At 56.1% G+C, this 5,000-nt stretch overlaps 2 non-coding genes across 2 annotated transcripts; both read left to right on the top strand.

Annotated features, from left to right (window-relative positions):
• The first annotated feature begins 2,413 nt into the window (after positions 1–2,413).
• Positions 2,414–4,316, top strand: LOC124774286. The gene has a single exon (XR_007015274.1). It is a non-coding gene; the product is annotated as a small subunit ribosomal RNA (ribosomal RNA).
• Positions 4,317–4,668: 352 nt separating this feature from the next.
• On the top strand, positions 4,669–4,823 carry LOC124774096. Its single transcript, XR_007015091.1, has one exon. It is a non-coding gene; the product is annotated as a 5.8S ribosomal RNA (ribosomal RNA).
• The last annotated feature ends 177 nt before the right edge of the window (positions 4,824–5,000 follow it).

The raw sequence follows: 5,000 nt of genomic DNA on the forward strand, positions 1-5,000 counted from the left end.
CCTTAACCTAACCCATGTTGTACCTTAACCTAACCCATGTGTACCTTAACCTAACCCATGTTGTACCTAACCTAACCCATGTTGTACCTTAACCTAACCCATGTTGTACCTTAACCTAACCCATGTTGTACCTTAACCTAACCCATGTTGTACCTTAACTAACCATGTTGTACCTTAACCTAACCATGTTGTACCTTAACCTAACCCATGTTGTGCCTTAACCTAACCCATGTTGTGCCTTAACCTAACCCATGTTGTGCCTTAACCTAACCATGTTGTGCCTTAACCTACCCATGTTGTGCCCTAACCTAACCCATGTTGTGCCCTAACCTAACCCATGTTGTGCCCTAACCTAACCCATGTTGTGCCCTAACCTAACCCATGTTGTCCCCTAACCTAACCCATGTTGTCCCCTAACCTAACCCATGTTGTCCCTGAACCTAACCCATGTTGTGCCCTAACGTAACCCATGTTGTGCCTTAACGTAACCCATGTTGTGCCTTAACGTAACCCATGTTGTGCCTTAACGTAACCCACGTTGTCCGCTAACGTACCCACGTTGTCCGCTAACGTAACCCACGTTGTCGCCTAAAACTGCTCTGTAATTGTTATACGACTCGTTCAATTAGTGTAGTGTTGCCCACCCGCAACCCTCGCAATATAGTTCGCTACTCGCACTGCCCGCTCCCCTGTGTATCGCTTCATGTTAAACACCTTGCTAGTCTTGCTGACTTTCCACATGCTCCTGCTGTACACTGTATGTGGATGGCAGCAGGACTGTACCATGGCCGCCGCCCCGGGCCCCCCCCCCCACCCCTCCCCACGTCCCCACGTCCCCACCTTGCCCCTGCCTTCGCAAGCTGGTTGGTGACAAGTTTGCATGTTCAATGCCCTTCGCATGCGACGTACGCAGGCTACGTTGTGGTGCGGCCTGTGTCAACTGTCCGCTGATGTCGTACGCGTGAACCACAATCTGTACTGCACATTCGTCCTTATGTACTGAATGATACATCGTGGCACATGTGTGACCGTACAACGACTGCGCCCAAAAACGGCGGACCATACAGTGCAAAATATTGTGCACGCAGCTACGTGTCGTCTCCCTATGAGAGCTGGATTGCAGTGTGGTACGCCATAGAGACGTGTGGGAGGAACGGACGCCGTGGATGGCGATCAGCATGAGCTGTGTGTTGATGTATTCGGACCTAGTCGTCTCTCCTCAACACCGTGATAGCATGGTGCACCGCGTTCCATATCTGCGACATGCTACAGAGGCCGTTGACAGTCGTTCGAGCAATGGACATCGCATACGTACGGGGGCCACCCTTCCACGTATTGTCTAGGCGTGCACATTTTGTTGCGTGTATGTGGGCAGACGTAGTGTGGCGTGACACCTGACACAGGCATGCAATAATCGTTGAAGTTGCTAATGGCGATGGACGCCTACGTTTTCTGGTGAAGTTACGCAAATGAAGAAATGGTAACCCGTTGTGGTGCGGTTGTTCTCGCTAGGGGTGAATCGGTGATGGCGACGATAGGTTGAGGTACTAACCGGTTGTTCCAGCGATACCCACCATGCCGATGAAACTGAACGGCATCTGGGTGTGAAGCGATACGCGGTGGTGGCTGGGTGGGACCGTCCCCGGCCGGTGAGGGGGCGCCTCCCGGCGTGCTGGCCGCGCGGTGCGTGGGCGCACGCGCTACAGCCGGCTGGTGGGGGCGGCCAGTGGCAGGCGCGCCGGCCGACGGACGCGGCAGGCCGGTCGCAGCTGCGCGCCGGCGCACCCTGCGCGCGGCGCCGTGCGGCCAAAGTAGGTCCTCGCGGGCCCGGTGCGAAGCGCGGTGGACAATCTTCAGTGTGCTGGTCCGATTGAGGACTGTGTGCGTTGAGGATGCGCCGCCGCCCGGCGCTCGGCGCCGCGACGCCGTCTGCTGCTCGGTCGCCCCAGCGGTTCTCGCTGGTGGTTTGTATCGCAGCTGTGCGGATGTGTTGGCGCGTGCGCTGTGCTGGGAGAGTTCGCTTCGGCACCCAAGTGGGGCTTTTGTCCTTCTGTGGCGCTGGCGTTGGAGCTGCCGGTCACCGTAGGTGGCGCGTGTTGTCTCCCGCCGGCAATGCCACGACAGCACGCTCCCGGGCCTCTGTCGGCAGCGGCAAGCTCAGTTGGGAGCACGGGTGGTCGCACCGAAAGCGTCTACTCGCCTAACTCCGGGCGATTGCGCCTCTCTCGAACCCGACCAAGTACTTGGGGACGGCGCTGCGCGCCGCCGGGACCTGAGAGGGTTTCGAGGTGTATTGTGCAGGGGAGCTCAGCCTCCTCCTGTTTGCAGAATGATTGAGCGGACGCTTGCGTGTTCGCGCGGGCCCCCGGGACACACTCCCGGGCGCCGGCTGCTCAGCTCTAGTTGGCGCAGCTCCCTGGTTGATCCTGCCAGTAGTCATATGCTTGTCTCAAAGATTAAGCCATGCATGTCTCAGTACAAGCCGCATTAAGGTGAAACCGCGAATGGCTCATTAAATCAGTTATGGTTCCTTAGATCGTACCCACGTTACTTGGATAACTGTGGTAATTCTAGAGCTAATACATGCAAACAGAGTCCCGACCAGAGATGGAAGGGACGCTTTATTAGATCAAAACCAATCGGTCGGCTCGTCCGGTCCGTTGCCTTGGTGACTCTGAATAACTTTGGCTGATCGCACGGTCCTCGTACCGGCGACGCATCTTTCAAATGTCTGCCTTATCAACTGTCGATGGTAGGTTCTGCGCCTACCATGGTTGTAACGGGTAACGGGGAATCAGGGTTCGATTCCGGAGGAGGGAGCCTGAGAAACGGCTACCACATCCAAGGAAGGCAGCAGGCCGCGCAAATTACCCACTCCCGGCACGGGGAGGTAGTGACGAAAAATAACGATACGGGACTCATCCGAGGCCCCGTAATCGGAATGAGTACACTTTAAATCCTTTAACGAGTATCTATTGGAGGGCAAGTCTGGTGCCAGCAGCCGCGGTAATTCCAGCTCCAATAGCGTATATTAAAGTTGTTGCGGTTAAAAAGCTCGTAGTTGGATTTGTGTCCACGCTGTTGGTTCACCGCCCGTCGGTGTTTAACTGGCATGTATCGTGGGACGTCCTGCCGGTGGGGCGAGCCGAAGGCGTGCGACCGCTCGTGCGTGCTCGTGCGTCCCGAGGCGGACCCCGTTGAAATCCTACCAGGGTGCTCTTTATTGAGTGTCTCGGTGGGCCGGCACGTTTACTTTGAACAAATTAGAGTGCTTAAAGCAGGCAAGCCCGCCTGAATACTGTGTGCATGGAATAATGGAATAGGACCTCGGTTCTATTTTGTTGGTTTTCGGAACCCGAGGTAATGATTAATAGGGACAGGCGGGGGCATTCGTATTGCGACGTTAGAGGTGAAATTCTTGGATCGTCGCAAGACGAACAGAAGCGAAAGCATTTGCCAAGTATGTTTTCATTAATCAAGAACGAAAGTTAGAGGTTCGAGGCGATCAGATACCGCCCTAGTTCTAACCATAAACGATGCCAGCCAGCGATCCGCCGCAGTTCCTCCGATGACTCGGCGGGCAGCCTCCGGGAAACCAAAGCTTTTGGGTTCCGGGGGAAGTATGGTTGCAAAGCTGAAACTTAAAGGAATTGACGGAAGGGCACCACCAGGAGTGGAGCCTGCGGCTTAATTTGACTCAACACGGGAAACCTCACCAGGCCCGGACACCGGAAGGATTGACAGATTGATAGCTCTTTCTTGATTCGGTGGGTGGTGGTGCATGGCCGTTCTTAGTTGGTGGAGCGATTTGTCTGGTTAATTCCGATAACGAACGAGACTCTAGCCTGCTAACTAGTCGCGTGACATCCTTCGTGCTGTCAGCGATTACTTTTCTTCTTAGAGGGACAGGCGGCTTCTAGCCGCACGAGATTGAGCAATAACAGGTCTGTGATGCCCTTAGATGTTCTGGCCGCACGCGCGCTACACTGAGGAATCAGCGTGTCTTCCTAGGCCGAAAGGTCGGGGTAACCCGCTGAACCTCCTTCGTGCTAGGGATTGGGGCTTGCAATTGTTCCCCATGAACGAGGAAATTCCCAGTAAGCGCGAGTCATAAGCTCGCGTTGATTACGTCCCTGCCCTTTGTACCACCGCCCGTCGCTACTACCGATTGAATGATTTAGTGAGGTCTTCGGACTGGTACGCGGCATTGACTCTGTCGTTGCCGATGCTACCGGAAAGATGACCAAACTTGATCATTTAGAGGAAGTAAAAGTCGTAACAAGGTTTCCGTAGGTGAACCTGCGGAAGGATCATTACCGACTAGACTGCATGTCTTTCGATGTGCGTGTCGTTGTCGCGCAACACGCTACCTGTACGGCTCGCCGTAGCCGTGCGCCGCGTGCGGAACCACGCGTGCCTCTCAAAACTAGCGGCAATGTTGTGTGGTACGAGCGCTGAAGCGCTGGAGCGGCTGGCCTGCGGCACCTGGCGCCTGGCGCCGGTTTTGAATGACTTTCGCCCGAGTGCCTGTCCGCTCCGGTGTGGAGCCGTACGACGCCCGTCGGCCGTGAGGCCGTTGGACACAGAACGCTGGAACAGGGGCCGCCACACGCCTCACTCCCGCCTATGCGACCGTCTCGAAAGAGACGGCGGAAACTGAGAAAAGATCACCCAGGACGGTGGATCACTCGGCTCGTGGGTCGATGAAGAACGCAGCAAATTGCGCGTCGACATGTGAACTGCAGGACACATGAACATCGACGTTTCGAACGCACATTGCGGTCCATGATTCCAGTTCCCGGGCCACGTCTGGCTGAGGGTCGGCTACGTATACTGAAGCGCGCGGCGTTTTGCCCCGCTTCGCAGACCTGGGAGTGTCGCGGCCGCCTGTGGGGCCGGCCGCGTCTCCTCAAACGTGCGATGCGCGCCCGTCGCCTGGCGGTTCGCATACGGTACTTTCTCGGTAGCGTGCACAGCCGGCTGGCGGTGTGGCGTGCGAC

This window comes from Schistocerca piceifrons, unplaced genomic scaffold, assembly GCF_021461385.2.
Source record: "Schistocerca piceifrons isolate TAMUIC-IGC-003096 unplaced genomic scaffold, iqSchPice1.1 HiC_scaffold_961, whole genome shotgun sequence".
Lineage (NCBI taxonomy): Eukaryota > Metazoa > Arthropoda > Insecta > Orthoptera > Acrididae > Schistocerca > Schistocerca piceifrons.